Source organism: Pelecanus crispus, chromosome 10 (assembly GCF_030463565.1).
Source record: "Pelecanus crispus isolate bPelCri1 chromosome 10, bPelCri1.pri, whole genome shotgun sequence".
Taxonomy (NCBI): Eukaryota; Metazoa; Chordata; class Aves; order Pelecaniformes; family Pelecanidae; genus Pelecanus; species Pelecanus crispus.
Genome location: NC_134652.1, coordinates 11,828,863 through 11,848,682, shown reverse-complemented (window position 1 = coordinate 11,848,682; position 19,820 = coordinate 11,828,863).

The following is a 19,820-nucleotide window of genomic DNA, read 5'->3' as shown; positions in this document are numbered from 1 at the left end:
AGAGAAAGCTCTGATGTTTTGCTTACACAGCTGTGTATCTAAATTAATGTGTCTCATCCCCATGCTGTTAGTCTATAGTTAGGTGGAAGCATCAGGTTAAGTGTGTTGCATGTAACAATTAAAATCAAATTAGCAGGAATTTTGGTCACCTAAGGTTTTAAGGATTAATCCTAAAGACCTCAATGCAGCTGTTTGGGTTTGAAAGTAGTCAGGACCTACATATGTGATGAACTGAACTGGAATAGGTAAGCCCTTGTTTTGAAAATGTCTCAAGAAATATTTCTGTATGACAGACTGTGGATGGTAATGGGATATTTTTAGTGTAATGTTTGAGCGCGTCACAAGTCTGCTTGCATTCCTGCAGAAGAGAATGTGTCATATCCCACAGAATCGATATACAATAAATTTAAATTTCTTTTTCTGCTCCTCTAATACTATAAAGCAAAACAGAGTTTCTTGAGATATATTCTTTACTGAAGTTCATTCTTCATTAAGACTATATTTTTTTAATTTCATATTTCTGTTGCCCCTGTACCTAGTGGACATAGTTCTGACCCATCACAGACATTAATATGACATTAATAATGTCATTACAGATGTTACAGGCATTAATACAGTCTGCCTGTATAATAAACATGCAGCACAGATTTCAGGGAGAGTTCTGCACCCCACAAAACTTTGAAGTCCTAATTGTGTTTCACATGTCTGACACACCTTTTAAAGCTTTTCTTTAGCTTTCCTTTCACCATTTTCCTGTCTCCTTTATTTAGGTTAGCACTTCCAGTGCTGCCTGTTTAGGTCACTAACAGCTCTATTCAAGCTTTCTTTGTCAGTATTTGCCCAGTGCCTACAATAACAGAGTTGCAACATCACAGTTGTACCCTACTATAATACAAATAATAAACACATCTTTGTTGTTCCTTTCTGCAAGCTGTGGGTATGGCTGAAATTTCCTTAAATATTCAGTGTTGCACTCAAACAAAGTAAAAAAGCTCTCAGGGTATTGTCATCTGGTTGTGATGGACAGGGTTCTGCCTGTATGACAAAATGAAAGGCCATTGTAAGGCATGGCTTCCCACAAAACAGAGGAAACGAAGTTCTGCGGTTTGAGCTCAGCATGTGAATTTTTCAACAACATTTCAGGGCTTTCTGCAGCAGTGGTTTTCATAAGTGAAGATGTTTTCATAAGTGAAGATGGACTCACACAATTATAAGAATGGGTTTTGAACTTCACGGTAGGACAGATGACCTAGTATTACAAGGCAACTCCTAAGAGGAAACATCTATAGTGGGAACTCTGTGATGTTTATTGAAGTTTAAGTACATATTTTTCTTAATTCATGGCAGAAATGGCTGTCATGCACAACATGCTCTGTTGAAAAAATAAAGTCCAGTTATATTTTCACACAGTTCAAAACTGAGTGGTTTAGATTTCATGCAATTCAAAACAACGATGGTCCCTATTGTTCTTGCTTATATTATCATATGAACCCTGTTGTGATTATATAGGCTATTTTTTTGTGTTCCATAAAGGAAAAGTATTGCAACAAAATGTTGTATACAGACTGCGCTATTCAGCTGGGGTAAAGAGGCAAAAAAAGCACTCAGAAAATCACCTGTTAGGGAAGCTAGGAAGAGATTCCCAAAGTATTGGTTTACCCAAACAAACAACTTGATTATTAACCCTGGATCATAAAACCCATGGGGCATGGAGAATTCACAGAAAGCATGGGAGAAAGGTCCATTCAGAGGCTACTGACAGTGATCTGTTATGGTTATTAATGATTCTTGCAGATATTCAAATTTTAAAGGCCAGAAGGAACCCTTCCATCACACTGCCTGTTTTCTGTAGGAATGTCCTCCAGTATCTCCTATAACTTGCGTTTGAAGAGTTTTCCAAAAAGATATTCTATACGTAAGAACTTAAAGAGGTGGACCATTTTATATTTGTCCTTTACTGGTGACCTGAAACTTAGGACCTTGTATTTTAGATATTTGCAAGTGTCCCAAAAGTGGAGCTTATACAGAATAACCTATTTCATGATGTTTACGGCCTTCATTCATTTTTATTCCGAGCTGTGAGATCTTTACAGAGAAGGGATGAGAAAGGAAAGGAGCTTTGTGCTGATGAGGCCTAGTACAAGTTTCTTTTCATTACTGACTGTGAATACTTCCAAAACACGGAAAGAAAGCTAGTGAGTTTTGTAAGATGGTGGAAGGAAAGCTGGGATATGGGAAGGCCTTCCCTGCTTTGGCTGTAATGTCATTTTCCTGAGGCAAAAGAGACAATAAAAACCTAGGGCAATAAACTGACCTTCATCTTGCTCCAGTGATGTGCTCATCACAGCCATTAATTTGACAATGTTCTAGTTCCCGCTTCTGATTGAATGTTTTAGTGGGGACAGTTCTTTGGCAGTTCAAAATGTAGAGCACCTCAGGCACAGGAAGAAAAGCTTCTGTATTTCATTAAACAGCTTTTGGAGGCATGATCGAAAATGGAGGGGTATGAAGAGATTGCAAATGCTGATAGAGGCATTTACACCAAGTTTCTAGGCTCCACTTTAAATTCAACTCCTGGCCTACCAGTGCTTGGAGTCATCTTTGAGCAGCACGAATCTGAGAGAAGGAAAGGAATGTGAATGAGCCCATTAGCCCAGATCTCATAGCTCTTATGCTTTTGGGACTTCAGAAATTGACAGCATATGTCAGTAAAAAGCCTGAGAGATCAGCCAGGACAATAAGTTGCTGTTGGGAAACAGCTTGCTTATCTGGTTTTAATTTGCTGCAATTGGGTTGCCTGTATGAGGGTATGTGGCTGCACATGTGCATAAAAATCTTTTCACTGCCCCATGCAATTCCAACCAGACATACATGCCATCCTACACCCCTTGAATAGCATGCAGTAATCCTGAGTAATGAAACAGCTATTTCCCCTTTTGGAGGCACAGCAGCAGGAAATGTATTCTAAATTCATCTCATTTAGTTTGTGGAACTGTTCAGGTCTCTTGCCAGCTGGAAGTTGGTTGGCAGGCACACATCAGCTTCTAACCTTTCTCAAACACAACCTTATGTAGCTCATCAGAGTAGGCTATTAAATAAGAAAAGTCAACTCATAAATGAGGATAGATTGGCTGTGGATGCTTGCTCAGTCTGCGCCGCCAGCACTCACTATGTGCCATCCACATGAGGGTCACAGCTCATTGCCAGAAAAGGGAACAATGCCTCAGAGAGGTCACAGCACAGAGTACAGTGGAGTATATGAGCTGGGTGACATCGCTCATTGACCGCCTTGTAGAGGTAAAAGCAAGCAGACTCCTGCCTTATAATGTGCCTATGCCACACACAGATGACCCAATATCATGTAACTGTGAGCTCCATAACAAAAGCTTTGTCTGGCCAAGAAGCACCAAACACTTAGAGAACCAAGACCTGGAGAGTCTTGGAGTAGCAGCTCCACTGCCATCCCATTGCTCCAAGAGGTTGCAGAATTTGGATGTGCAGCCTGGTCTTGGGGAGCCCAGCAGTGTCAGCTTCAGTAGTACTTGCTGCTTTATTTCACCCTGCCAACAGGGATTTAAATTAGCTAGTGTTTCCTATGCCAGCACAGCCCTGTAGCCAGTTTGAGACACATGCAATACAAGCATTTGACGCCTGTATTTGGCTTGACAGCCACGGCTTGGCCACCTCTATCTCATATTTGTCCTAGTTCCCCTAAACAGGAGCCAGGGGATTTCTGTTATATTTCCTGAGGGAAATTCTGGTATAACCAAAATACAACTCACAATGATTTGCTGTGAATTTCTTATGATACTTAGTATATCATCAATCAACATAAGCCACAGTCTTTTAAATGCCACCTTATATGGCAAAATACATGTTTGAAAATGTTTCTAAAGGGTTAATATTTTTGTAATTCTTTTTTTTTTGTTGTTATAGAATTCAAGAAGTCAACAGGCTGCCTATAACAATCAAAGGCAGCTGCTACAGATGTCCTAAGAGCCATCTGTAAACACATAATATTCATATTTGGAAGATGTGGATTATAGACACTATTTACATTAAAGCTATATATTTAAAGAGTAAAAAATCTGATCTTTACTCTGGAGCTACTTCATTGAAGATCAAAGTAGAGCTAGCTCTCTGCTGCAGGAGGGAGACAGAGAGTACTCAACTGGCCATGGACATGCTACAGGGGCAGCACTGGGGAGGAAGAGGAGTACAATCTTTTTGCTGTTTTCAGGGGTTGAATGCACACAACATTCATCGCTCAGTATGGAACTTGCCCACAATGACAAAGTTAAAACAGTGATGCCATCCATCTTCTCAAGATATCAGACTACCTCAAGTGGCCACCCTAGTTTATGTGGTCCTGCCAGTACAAGATAACTGCTCATAAACAACTCAGTTTCTTGGCAAAAGATTGTTTTAGCTTCACTGCAGAGGATAAATCCCATCACTATTTAGGCAAAAATAAAACTCCTAGAGCTAGAGTTCAACTTGCAATGTAAAATCCAATTCCAAATTGTAACTATTGCGAAAGCTAGAACTGTGGTTCACAGTTTGTGGCCACCTCTTGCAACACAGCTCTGGCTGGACATAAGTGAAGTTTGTTTTATTTACTAATGGAAGGAGTCTGGGCATACCATGACAACTACAAATACTAAAGTATCTGGAGGTGTTTTGTGGGGCAGGGACAGGAAAAGAATCAATATATACCACTACCAGAACAGCCACAAAATTTCTCTCCCTTAGGAGACTCTGCTCCAGTTATGTCAGGAATACAAATTGATGCATTTAAAGTGGCTTAAGCTTTGTTTTGTACTTGGTGAACTATACCACTATGTATTTTTTGGTTAAAGAAACAGAAATTTATAATATTGGGGTTTTGGGTGTGCATTTAAACAAGTGTTGCTGCCGTGGGGAAAGCTTTTAGTTGGTGAAATATGGTTGTCTTGTCCCATAGACAATGCAATGCATCCTCCTAAGCTATGAATACTGGTGTCTAGATGTATCCAGTGAATCAGCTCTGATGATATTGTAATAGCAACCTAATTTCAGCCATGCCATCCACCTTTGTCATGGCCATGGCACCAGGTTTCAGGAATACGGTCTGTCCCCCTGCATGATATGGATAAACACTGATTTCAAAGGAAACAGAACAAGGTCGCAGCAGTAAGAAGGCAAACAGAACGAGTCAGTACAGTCTTATGTCATATCATTGTTTGTTGTACAATTTGCATTGAAAATGTGAGATATTAAACATCAAAAAAGCAGTTGCCAGGCAGAGGATCGATTGTATGCTTGCTCTTAATACCCTGCGAATCAGAGTGCATACATTAATGTTCAGGAATTGAAACTCTCTTAATACCCTAGCAGGATTACTTGGATTCGTGGCAGGGGAGTATGTATCTGTGTGTATGCATGTTTAAGAAAATTTTTACTTGCTTCCTTCTCTCAAACACATCAGGGAATATTTTTTTCTCATTCCATGTCTGTCAATTGGAAAAGATACACCATTATCTCCCATTTTATTACAAACACAATGTTTTCACCAAATTACAGCTCTGGAATATTGATTGTCTCTCTAAATAAAAAAGTCTAATGATAATTAAAGGTATTTCAAAGCATTTAGCTGTAAACCTGTTAAATAAACGTGATAGTGTAATTTAAATTCTGATTGTTTTTTTTCTTTTTTTCTTTCTCCATATACTCTCAAAAGACATTATGCTAAATATTTCCAATTCAGTGGGAAACCAGAAAATGAGCAAATGAACAATATGCAGTTAGACTGGTATCATAAGAAATGATGGGCAAACAAAGGAATGACAAATAAGGGAAGGACACTCAGGAGTAGACAAAGGGGTTTGTGGGGAGAAACTGGGGTGAGCGAGCTCTGTTTTACTGTATACATTCCAGGAAAAGTGCAGGATGCCTAGGAAGTAAGGGCGTGTGAGATCTGAGTCCCAACACGAAGGAGGAAGAAAGTCGATGGGGATGCAGAAACACAGGATGTTCATAACCCCCGAGTGAGTTACTGAGAGTGATTAATGAGTGTAAATAGCAGCAGAGTGATGGAATAAAAGGCATGAGAACTAAGGATGGAAATGGTGACAATCCTGTGTTTTGAAATGTGTTATAGTTAAGGAGATCATTCAAGGTCCACAGATGTTTGAAAAGGTATTTTACAGATAAATGAAAAGGAGCAGCTATTGATATCCAGAAACAGAGAGAACAAGGAAAAGAAAAAACAAAAAAACCTCAAAAAACCAAACAAGTATAAGAGATGGACAAATAGAGCTGGGGCGGCAGACTAATAGCACAGGAATGTACTGAAGAGACATAATGGAGAAGGAAGTGTAACCTACAGATAGAAAGGAACACTGATTCATTTTGACACCAGAAGAAATTAAACCTGTGGGACCATGAACTCCTTGTCAGTAAGGAATGAGAAAGTATGTCCCCAGTGTCAGAGATCAGATGAACTGTCTGGTGGGAACAAAGATAAGACGATGTAGAAACCTGTAATTGTTCTTTGTGATGAGACAAATGACCGCTGGACTTGCTGGAATAGATCAAGGTTGTCTATAATAAACTGTGGTCCTAAGTGGATAGTCCTGCATGTTTTCCTGGTCACTAGAGAGGGCACAAAAAGACCATGAAGATTAGCATGGGGTTCTAGGCTTTGTATCCTGAAGTTTTAAGATGTCTGGCCAGTGGGAAATATTCAGGGAGAAAGGACTGCTGGTAGAAGGACTCCACAAGAGTCCAATGGAAGCTGGCAGATTGATTGTTTCCACCCAGTTCCTCCAGAGGAGGAGATTTTCAGGACTTCCTTTAAAACCTACAGAAAAGAAAATGAAGAATGTAGTGACAGTTAGAAGAGTATCAGTATGTATGAAAAATAGATAGGAAAGAAACAAAGTGCTAACATAGAGGAAAGCAGTTATCTAGACAATACTTTAATAAAAGACAATCTGATGGAGAAATTGAATGAGTTAAGATAAATCAATTTAAGATTCTTATTGCAAAGAAACTGGACTGCAAAATAGAATGAACTAGACTGATTAATGTAGGAAATGAAAATAGCTATACAGGGTAAACAGAACAAGTATCAAAAACCAGTTGTGACTTGAACAGAGTTACTAAAGGACACTCACTGTTCAAAGGGGATAGAAACAAACATGAAGTGACCTGAGAGGCTGAAAAAAAGTAGGAATTAAAGAATCACAGGAAAAAAATGTAGGTTGGAAGAGACGTCTGGAGGTCGCTAGTCCAACCTTCTGCTCAAAGAATAGCTAACTTCAAAGTTTGATCAGGTGGTTCAGGCTTTTTTCAGTTGAATTCTGAAAGTTTTAAAGGGTGGAGATTTCACCACTTTTCTTAAGAGACTCTGCTGGAGTTGCATATGTAGACTCCTAGAGACACTCCAGGTTAGATCTGTTTACAACTTGAAAGCTCTTTGATATTTTTTGACAGATAAATATTACAAGGAAATTTCTCATTCTAACTGACAAACTTTCCCATTAGAAACTCAGAACAAATATGACTAGTAATATTAAAGGCTTCACCAGTTTCTTCATGAAATAGGAAAGAAATCAATCAGGAGTAACAGCATTTTAGATTTGGTTTAAATAAATTATTATACATAACAGTATAAGCAGAAGACATTGGTTAAAGTAGTCTTGGATAGCATGATCAAAGGTTGAAGATTAAACAGAAAAGAAAACAAAGAAAATGCATCAGTAGATGCATTGTAGTGGAAATGCTTGCCAGTTTGCAAGTTGATGCTGCTGGACTCAATGTATAGGGCTGTCTCTCGAGAGCCCATAGATTCAGTGAGACAGGGACCAGCATGAGACCTTGCATTCTAAGATGTGCAGAAGGAAAAAGCCAGGCTTATTATTTCTGCGATGTCTTTCATGCTTGTAAATAGTGCTTTTTTTTGGGTACAGAATGCTTATTCAATGTGTTGTTTTGTTAGCTAGCCTTGCTGACAGGCTATGAAGCAATTTACTAATCTGTGAGGAGAATTTTTTGTAAATTATATTTGATGTTGGCAACTCCCTAGAGTTCTTACAAAGTAACTCTGAAGATGACATTTTTATCTTGTGAATGGATGATGGGACTTGTTGGTCATATGGCACAATCAAAGAGAAGGTCCCACAGTGAAAAAGCTCATCTTTTATAATCTGTGTGTCAGATGGACTGAGAGATTGGGCGTAAAACTGAAAGATGATGACAAGGCATGTGGCTGAAAAGCATGAACAGCCAATGTTTTCACAGTTGAGAAAGAATACATATAGGTCTTAATTCACTGTTTATTATCTGGAATTATTAACTATTGTTCATTAAATGAAGAGTCTGCTGCACTCAGTATGAAAAATGATATAAGGTGCATGTATACCTGAAGATCATCAGCCTTTTCTAAAAGAAAAAATGTGCAAAATGAAACTGAGGACCCTTGGAGTGGATTAACCAATAAGGAGAAGCATGAGGCAGCTTGCCAGCAAAAGCTACAGTATTGATTGACAGGTGATATTCAGAAGTGGATGTACCTCTCAAACAGAGGACATAGCAGCCATATATTTTTTTTTTTTTTTTCTTTTTTTTCCCCCTTTGGGATACAGGAACAATGAAACTTGATGGTAAAACAAGGGAATCTCCCAAGCAAAATACTAGGGGTGTCTCCAGCTAACACAGCAAGCCTTTCCCATGCCCAAGCCTTGAGCTGGAGGGCTTTTCCACTAGTGTTCATGGGTGGCTGTGCTCAACCATGGGCATGAGGAGCAGCTGAAACCCCACAGAAGGGCTGGGAAAAGTGACAGGTGGCTAAGGGTGCAGTGAGAAGAAACTTTTGGATTTTAGCCTGTAAAAACCATTTCATAAAAGTTTGGAGCTTAAGTGTCAGCTGAAAATGGGTTTGGTTCAGAGGAAAAAAAGTCAGCCTCGTTTTGTTTGACTCTTCTGCTGTGATCACAAAAGTAGGAATCTGTGCTTTCTTTGACAAGACAGATGACTGCAGTGATATTTGATTCAAGATTAATTTCTTCTCCTGACCCAAATTTGACTGCTGCTTTGGCTCTAAAGGGATAACAGTATTTTTCTGTATATATTCCTGCTATAAAGCCTATAAAACATCTGTGTATCTGGGAAGAAAAATATATGGCATATCTTTTATTGTTAAGATTTTCTGATATGACTTAGCACTATAGAACAGTCTGCCTTAAATGTCTTCATTTTATTAAAAGTATTTTTTCCCCCCCCCGATTAGAGAATACAGAATTCTTTAAGGCAGAACAAAAACTGTGCAGTGGAACCAAAAGGATCTTTTAAGTAGGCAAGCTGAGAGCTAGAAAAAGGATTAAAAGAAAATTTCCCTTCATTTAAATGGTGTACTTTCACTCAGGCCAGCTCATGCTCAACGGGGAGGATTAAAAGAAGAGCCCTTTGCACAAAGGCAATGTACTATAGAAAGGACCTTCAGTTCTGGCATTGTTAAGATTTCTTTTTAGGCTTGATAAGAAAATTGCAATGTAAAGTTAAGTAAAACTTGGGATGCAACACAGGAAACAAATGTGACACAACACATAAGCAGCAGTGGACATCTGATGATGCTCTGTTTAAACTTGTAGCATTTTTAGATCTTGCCTTAATTTCATGAACATTTAAGAGGCTGTCAAAACTAGAGCAAATCCAGCTCATTGCATAGAATTATTTGAAACCTTAAGTTTCAAACACATGCAGTCTAAGAAAGTCATTAAGATACAGCCTGAAGGTCTTTCCTCTCTATGTGGCATGGAAGACATGCCCATTTTCATTAACGGTCATTAAAAATACTTGATATTAATGACTTACTTTTCACACTTAATTTCCTTTTCAGAATCATAAATTATCTATGATTTTGAGTTCTACACTTGCCTCATTTGGTTTCTAATATTCTGTCCTCTGCAAGCACTTTATATAAAGAATGGAGAGAGACAAAACAAAAATCCCTTAATGCTTTCCTAACCTCATAATAGACTACATCTTGCAAGGTCTCTTTACAAAAGAGACGAGAGTGCAAGTGCTTCCAGGACTTCAATAGTAGTGATTTTACACTTTTATACTTATGTCTGACATCAAACACAAACCACCTGCAAGAGTCAGTAGATTCCAATCAGCTTCTTTACACTAAACAAAGTACACTGAGAAAAAAACCTTGTTAACAAATATGACATGAAAAAGGAGATGTCTTGTCCCGATTCAATTACTGGCTTCTTACATTATCTCAGTTAAGTCCCTCCACTGAAGTGTTTTCCCTTGGCACTTTACAAACCTGTCTCTCCCTACTCAAACTCATTTTGAGAAATGGTAAAACCTAAAAACTCTTTTTGCTTACTTTTTTTCTCACTGAAGAAGAACAGGAAATGCATTTACTGTTATCTTTTTAGGCCATGGGTCTTGGTGAAGAAGGAGACTCCTGCTAAAGAATTTCTTCATTGTAAAGCCAAGAGTCTACACTGCATTCAGGATAGTGGGACTCTGGTCTCCTGTTGGATCCTCTGGACACCATCATAATAATAGCCAACATATCCACAAACTCTCACTCCATACCTGTGGATCAGGGTCCACATCAGACACCCAGGAATCCTGCAGAGCATGAATTTGGCAAACATACCACTGAGAAGTACTGTTGCAACTTGAATGTTGGCATGTTTTCATGCACATATCTTCTCAAGGCCAAGAAAAGGCAACAAAAAAATGCTTGTGTTTTGTGAAGCTGTTACAGTTTTCAGAAAGTAGAAAAATAATTAGAAAAAGTGTATAACAACATGCTTTTTCTCCCCCTAACCACCTTTTTCTACATGGTGCTGATTTTCTAGCCAGCTTTGTAGCCTGCCATTCCACTTATTAACACTCTATTTTGGGATTTTGTGTAAAACTGTCACAGCACTACCTCTAGCCATGTTGCTTGGATGACAAGACAGAACCAGCTGCTTGCATTTCTGGTGCTGGGATTGCCTCTGAGACTAGAAAGACTGGAGGGTACAAGCTAAAGCCCTCACTGGGCAGACAAGCTCTTCACGTAGACACTCATTAGGACAATCTTGCTGAGCGCTAGCTGTTTAGTCAGAAGAGAGCCCAGGTCTTGCCCCTGGCTGGGCTCTCCGAGAGCAGAATCTAACAAAATGGCTTTGCAAGATCTTTGAGAGGGTACAAAATGAACATACAGATTTTTGGAGACTGTTCTTTGCTGATTGCAAATGCCAATAGTGGTGTATTCATCTCTTTTTGTGTGTGTAAAGCCTGACTGTAACAATCTGTTCATACATAGCTATATTTTTCCTTTCCCAAGTGAGTGTAGAGCATTTGCTCATGTAACCTGAGGACAGGGCTGTCATTGCCTGGATTTTTGCCTGTGGTCTGTAGTGAAACCAAGAATGTTTATAACCCCAGTTCAGGTTGACCATTATCCAAATAATAAATCACAGATTTTACTACTTCAGGGTTTTAGCCTAAGTGAAAAACTGAGATGATATGTTGCCAGTTCCCTCATTAGCTGATAAAACAAATTTGACAGAGGTTTTGAAGATGTTAAATTCCTATATATTTTTTGAGAACAGTGGCCCAGATACATAAGAAAAAGCCCAATTAAAATTCTCCCTCACAGGAAGATTGCAGATCAATAACATGAGATATCAGTGTGTCTACAGAGATGGAGTGGCTATTAACTGCCACAATGATAGGGCTCGTGTCTTACTAGACACAGGAGGGTTCGTATGAAAAAACCCCAAAACCCACACAAAAAACCTTGAGAGCAGCCAAGGTTTAGAAATTCTGCTTACTCACGGAATTGTTTGTTTGGTTAAGTCTGAGCTATCCCAACCTTTTTCTGGGATGATAATTCAGCCACAAACACATCTGGCAACACTTTGAGCATCCTTTACATTTTCCCTCTCTGCAGCTCTGGTGCACTCTGCATTCTCACAGCAGAACACACACCACTGTTGCTGTATTCTTTTCATTTTCTGTAATAGATCCAATGCACCCACAGGAGAAGTGAGGAAGTCTTTAGACACAACTTTAAAAGAATGTCTCGGCGTGCACTCCCAAGGATACACAGTGTTCTTGTCTCTTTAAATGAATCAGCTATTTAGCAACTAAATTGGGAAAGCAGCCAAAGAGTTCCCAAGAGACCTGCTGGCAGAAACACATCATAGTCCTGTAATATAAAAATATGAACTCTATGGCATTAGAGCTCCTTTATTGTAACACTTTCCAAGATGATTTTGGATAACAAAATGTAACAGCAAGCACGAAATCATAGGGGATTCAAGGGCACAGACAAAACCACCCAAGCCCTCTTCCTTTGTTCCTTCTTGCCTGGAGGCGTGCTCAGCTCTGTGTTAGCCAAGAATGAGACAACAGGCCACTGTTGATCAGCATTCTCATTTGGGTTAAATGTCTATCTATACCTATATTGGTCATGGTAGGATTCCAGGCAGTGCAAACCTGTGGAAACATGTGGGACAGGCACCTGGAAGCCCTAAATGTGAAGATGGCCCTAAATGGGCCCCCTTTTGCTGTTGTTCAAACACACAGAAAGACACCAGCTAGAATCTGAGGCAACAGACAAGGCTGGAAAAAACAGTGTTGAACACTCCTTTGTTTAAACAAACTCACGGTATCTCTATGGCACAAGTAAAGTACTTTGCTGTGTAAGGTAGGGGAGGGTTTTTTTCAGGCCAAAACTCAATGCAGGAGAGGACAAAAGATCTCTCTAAACTTGAGACCAGGACCATCATAAAACTGAGCCTTGGAAAATAACCTTTGTGATTTTTGCCCTGAGGAAAGGTCTCAGATCTGTGACAAAACTGAAAAACCTGAACCCACGTGGATTGGGTCACAGCCTGGAGAGCAGCCTTCCTAGTTTGCATGTCCGTTTGCTGAAAACAGCCTCACACATGACTTCTGGGAGTTCATTCTTACAAGAGCAGGTTGGGAAGGTGTCACTAACTGTGAAAATAAATGGCTGCTACAGCTAGGGATAAAATAACTGCTTTGAGGTTTCACAAAAGTAGTGTTTTCGGTTGAGATTTGGCAGGAGAGTAACAACCAGCACTCTGACTCTCATATGTAAAAGTCAAAAATCTACCTGACACTCAGAAAAATAACAACTGTATTATATATTTCTGCAATAGCCAGATGCTATGAATCTTGTGCAGCCTCAGGGAATATCAAGTTACTTGATAACATGTGATTTGATATTCCAAGGAGAAGAATAACCTGACAAAATGATTTGCTAAAGAAACGTTACCAGAAGCATCCCACTGTTCCCATTTCTCTCTCATGCAATGTCTCCATGGTACCCAAGGGGATGGACTGGAAATACAAGCTTGCCACCAGATAGAATGATACAGAGACATTTTTACAATATGCAGCCCATTGCACATATATTTAATTCCAGTGTCACTAAAGCAATCAGCATCTGTTTATTGTCCAAATAATAAACCAAATGCTGTGCAGAAGACTAATTGTGCATACAAGCATTTAAGCCTGTAGACATCTCCCATTGAAAAGCATAATTTATGAGAAAAAAAGACTTTTAATTTATACAAACAAAAATTATTCTCAGACAATGTGAAGATAGGTAGCAGGCTTGATAAAGCTATTAACCTTGTGGCCTGTAGATAAAACCACTTTCTCTCTTGATGTTTAGAAATACTCTGGGCTGTGCATGGACAAGGTGGTTTCAGCATACTCTTCAGGAGGCAGAGTTACAAGGCCAGTGACTGCACGCTGAAGGGGTTTATCTGCTCAGCACTGAGGCAGCCATCAGAGATGCCTTCCTGTAGCATCATGGCCAACTAAAACAAACCTGCTCAAGAGAGAAGGAAGATTCTCCTTCTGTGCTATGAGCCATATGGTAACAGGTTCACACAAACAAACAAACAAAACCAGTTTCTCTTCCACCCTGGCTCCCCACATACCAAAAAATTTCCTGAAGCAGCAGGGACCAGGCTTCCTAAAACTACAGAATCTGGTTTTGTTTTATTTCTGTAGCTTATGAGGAAAGCCACTCTAATTTAGCTTGTAAAGCACAACCAGAGCTGAAAGGAAATACTCCTGGTTTTTGCTAAAATCCTTGTTCTCCAGTGTTTTATCCCAGTGGCTAGTTAAAGTATGTCTTAGAAAGGCTATTAGTCCCAAATGCTGGTTATCACCAGCTCCCAGTCCAGCCTTTAGGATGGGGCATCTAAAGATGAAGTTGCAGACAAGATCTAACAACAGATGGGAAGAACCACAATTTCCTTCCTGCTACAGGTTGGGAACAAGCTATCTCTGACCTGAGACAGGATGACATACTTGCAATAAGGACCTGTGAGACAGCTGGTTTTGCAAGTGATGAGTAATTACAAGATTTAACTCCATAATTTCAGTGTGAATTTTGAGCTCCCCCAGATCCTTCAGAGATCGTTTTCAGCCAGGCAGCTGGACATTTAAATATCCAGTCTGTTAATCTATAGACATTACGTACTGACTACAGCTTTACTAAGAACGCTGAGCCAGCTCCCATGAATTTATGACACAGAGCTGACATATGGGCTAATTACCTTATTTAAGAACAGAGACAGTGATCCACCCCTAAATAAGGGATGTTTGTGGTGTCTATTTAAACTTCATCTGGGAAGAACAGACAAACAGATTGGATATTTTATACAACTTCAAAGCTTTACTGAATCCTGTACTGCCTATGCCTGACCTACACTGGTTTTGACTAAATTTGCCAATACAATTCAGTGGTACAGAATACCTCTTTCAAGAATCAGGACAGCCCCCTTTTTAGTACTGCCTTGTAACACAAAATCTGGATTTTTGTCTCTCTCTCAGGAGTAACATAAAACAAGGGCAACGTTTTGCAGGTCTGTGGTTATGACTTAATCCAAGGTTAAGGATGGTTTTAATCTGAAAAGTATTCACAGTTAGTTATATGTAGATAAAATGAAAAAATATAATAAAAATACAATAGCTACTTTTGGTCAGAAGCAAATTATATTAGTGAGCTCAGTCCCATGAATGAATATTAGTCCCCATCATTTTGGGCAAAATATCAGAAGTTCTGATACTTTTTGCATGTACAGAAGGTATTTAAGTTCACTGACTACCCAGTGGAACAATTACTCCATATTTCTGGCTTTTTGTTTTTAGTGATTTTCAACATCTATATTATATTAAATGCAATTTTGTTTCACAAGATTTTTCTTCATCACCATGCTCTCTTTAAAGAAAATCTTGACACAAAATGTCACCCAGGACTGAGCTCTCCCTTGCAAGTTGATGGTAAAGGCTAAAGCTATGTGTGTGAAGACACACTGTCCTATCCACCCTGTTCTAATGTCCTTAATTACTTTGGGCAGGTTCTCAGACTGAGATCTTGCTCTGGCAACTTCAGCCAATATTTCATCTAAAACTGGATAGGTTTTCTTTCTTTTTTTTTTTTTTTTTTTAGAATTAAATTGGCCTGTACAATGTTCTGGTTATGGACTTGGCTCCAGGTCACATGGCAACTTTGCCAAATGCTTGAGAGGGGGTGAGTTCACAACCGCTGAATACAGGTCCACTTACAGGCAATCTGCAAATCAAATTTATAATTCAAAATGGAAATTGGTTTCTCAGAAGGGTTTTTTCTAGACCCTTTTTGGCAATTGCAAGGAGTGCTTGTTCCAGCTAACAAACACGTGATATTTTTACATTGCTGTGGAAAGTCCTAAAACTCCATCTGTTTCAGATCATACTAGGTTCCTTTCTTCAGTGTAAGGGACATCAGACCATGGGTTCCCTGTGACAAGGAGACATGTGTAGTCAATTTTCTTTTATGCTTCTTCTCATAGCAGTTGTCATAAGGTCCATGGGCTGTCTTCACACAGTTGCTCTAATTGACCTCTGAAATGACTCTGGTTTCTGTATCACAAACTAATCTCCTCCTCTACTGAAAATTGCAGGTTGCTTTCAGTCTGTCAAGAACTGTAGCTTCTCCTTCAGTTTTTTTTTTTTTTTTCATTCATTCAAAGGGAAACATACACTTTGTTGGCTGGATATGCTACCATAGTTTTTCTTTCCCCTCTACACATTACCATGTATTAATAGATGGTTATGATTATTTCAAAAACATATGCAGATAAGAACAGAAATCTTGTTACCCAACACAATCCTTGTATCAGCTTTTGTTTTCTTTGATACTGGAAATTGGCTACAGGGGAAGAAAACAATCTAAAAATGAAACACTTGAGTGTATCCAGCCAACTCTTTTCCCCCTTGCTTTCCATGACCTTGGACTGCAGCATTAACTTGTTATATAGAGCAAAGCTTTGCAGCAAACAGTCTGGGAAAAGAAATTAACTAAGATCTTGATACCATACGCCTAAAGAGTTTCCACATGTTTACGAGAAAGGAACTTCAAGTACTGAAAACACAATGCTGATGTCATGCTTTTGCAAGCTTTCCACTTCCATTTGTTAAAAATATCTCCACAGACTTTCCCATAACTAAATGTTCATAGCTATATCACCTCCAGCTGTGATCTCATCAGATGTCCCAGGCAGAGCAAGGTCAGGACTTGCTGTTCATGTATACAGAGCTTCCAAGAAAGGCTGTGCTGTGAGAGTGATACAATACCAATAATGCTGGATACCAAAATGTTGGATGACAGCAACCCTAGTTTAGCCTTGGGTTTTGCTACCCACAGAAAGAGAGAAAAGAGGTTGTTTGACAATGAAACTCGGCAGCAGCAGTGGGCTAATTAGTAGCTGTTCACATCAACAATTCTTTGCAAATCATACATGCAAATCACATGTGCAAAGATGGACTGGGTTGGGAACAGGAGCACCTTGCTTTATGCACACAGCGATGGGAGAAGTGGCTTGGATTAGCAAAGACCATCTGCAAAAGGTGTGTGTAATTTAAGATGCATTTTGACATAAGCTTTCAATGACTCTGTAGAGCTCCACTGGGGAGTCAAGGTAAGATGCGTAGTGATTGCTACTGAGTGTTTCTGTGAGCCAGGGAATAACACCACAGAGTCATTCACATAGTATACTTTCATTGTTATGGAAATTGCAGAGTTTCTGGAGGAGAGGAGTTATTTGAGCCATGAGAAGTCAATTCTGGGTGCTACATCTGGGGTCATATCTTGTTGGCACTTTCATGAGGACTGACTTTACTCGGCTAGTCTCCTAACGCATTTGTTGAAATGATAAATAATACACCACTCCCCTCCCCCCAGCTTTCCTTTGAAAGAGGAAAAATGAGCCTCTTGATTAATAAAACGGTTACAAAATTACCCTAAATTTGGACTGTTGACAAAGAAGGTGGTTTCAGGTAAAAATACCCTCTTCTTATTTGGCTTTAGGAGGGATTTGGTACGTTTTATCTATTTTGAAGAGCCTCTAGTGACCTGAAACTTAATTTGCTCTGTCTCTGTGGAGCAGCAAGACAGCTGAGGTGCTGTTCATTGAGTATAAAACCAAGCTGGTTCCCCCTTCTTAGCCATAATAAACAGCCTTTCAGTAGTAGTTCATACTCTCACAATCCTATTTTATTAGCTTGGATGTTTCCTCACTAGGCTGGCAAGAGGTCCTCTGCTTTGTCAGCTCAAACTGTTTTCATACATAATGTCTCATCTGCATTTCTTTCATGATCTGTCACTATGCCCTACTCTACATCTCCTTTTTTATCCCCATGAACAGCAGTTTAATATTCTGTTCCGTTTCCTGCTTCAGTTTCTAGTACTCAGAACAAATGCACTACTCAAGTTCACAGGAGTTTATCTTTAGACCTGATGACAAGCATTCTAACTAGATGCAAGCAAATCATGTCTTTCACACAGATACATCATGCCCACCTTCCAGTGTCACACAAGATCAAAGGGACAAGGGACCCATGGATTTGAGAATAACATCATTCATATAAGTAGCTCAACATGCCCAGAGGCTGTTTTTTAATGACTGAAGCTAAGATTTGGGATCCACACCACTCTGATATATTCAAGCAGCCTAGGAATCCATATTTGCCGCATAACCTGCAGCTCCCACTGATTGCAGCTGATTCTGAGAGTGCTTTTGTACCGCTTAGAACAACATGCTTGTTAGGGTGTTTTATCTAAAAGTAACTATTGAAGGGCTGGATAGAGTATGCTGGACACACATTTCCATGCTTCACATCTCCCTAGGATCTAAAATGATGTTGAAGAAGTCAAAGACTTCAGTAAACCTGGTGTATTCAGAGGGGTCTGATTTCCTTACCTCCATTTGGGAGGACAATGACAAACAGCAAGAAAACCTCAGGCAACTTAATTATTTACTCGCCTCTTCTGAATTCAGGAACTAAGCCTTAGGCATTCAACCTTGAAAAGCATTAGCTAAAATCTTTGAACACTGGGAACCTGACAACACAGTACCCATGCCAAGCACAGAAGACAAGGACAAGTATGAAAGTTTTGTAGAAATAAGTACAAGGAAAGGAGACATAAAGAAATTGAAGGGAAGCAGTTACTTTGTTATGGTAGGGTGTGAACTGCAGGCATTTCAGGGCTGGTTTCTTGAGGGATTGGTTGCTATTCTGACCGAGAAGGGCAAGGATGGTAATCTTGTTAGCAACATTAGTTTTATCTGCTGCAACATGCAAGACAACTTCAAGAGAAATGGGTGAAATAAAACACAATGAGTTTAAAATAAAAATCCAGAATATTGGCTCAGTATCTGGATTTCTCTCTCAAAAGACCAGAAGTTGTGATAAACCTAGCAGTGTTCTTTGTCAATTATACTGAGGACATAAGAATAGGGACAGATGATCTAAAGACAACAAAAGAATGCTTTGCATGCTATGAGGAGTTTAAATACAAATAAATTAAACGACTGAGAGAGCCACCAGTCAAAGAGTTAAATGTTGCCTACAGCTAGCCTTAGCAATATATAAGAACAGTGATACCTAGATAAAACCCTGTAAGTTTTAGCTTTTGGGGTACTAGAAATTGTGCCAGCTGACTCGTGGGGGGGTGGGGCGTGGGTTGGGAAGAGAAATCCCAGTCATATGTTTCAGTTTGGACGATCTTGTAGCAAACAGCCTCCATCCAAACATGTTAATTTTTCAGTAGCCTTAAATTGTCTCCCAGGCATTGCTCAGGACGTCAGAGAGATTGAATGCTAACTCCAAGAACAAACTGCTCTCAACTGCGCCTTATTAAATTATACATATGCAACCACTTAAATAAACTAACCACTGTCCTGTTTACACTATGCCTTCGAAAAGCCACAAGAAGTAAATCAAACCCTTATCTTCACAATAAATGCCTCTTGTATGCTTTGCAATATACTGTGTCTGCTCACGAGCCTGGAGACAAGTTGATTCCACATACAGGACTGTACTTAAACTGTCAGGGAGCCCAGTGTCTCTCCTGTCTCTGCTCCATAACCACACAGAAATTTCTTGCTTGCCATATTTCCTTCTCAAGAAAAAACTGAATAATATGCAGGTATTTTATTAATTTGTACATGACTCTGTGATCAGAGATTATTATAAAGTTATTAGTCTTTTTTTTTTACCCCAAGACAAAGCAAAATGTAAACAGGGAGGCTTAACACCTGTTCAGTGTGCAGGACATGGCACACTCAGTTTCATATGTCCCTGGAAAAAAATAAGTGTCCTCCTAGCTCTGTTGTTTTTCATGCTCACAGTAAAATAATCAGCCCATTTCTTGGTGAATAACAGGGTCTTTTATCAAAAAGAACCTCATGTGGTGCCCTGGATATATTAAGAGCATTGCCAGTATTGTAGCAGCAGTG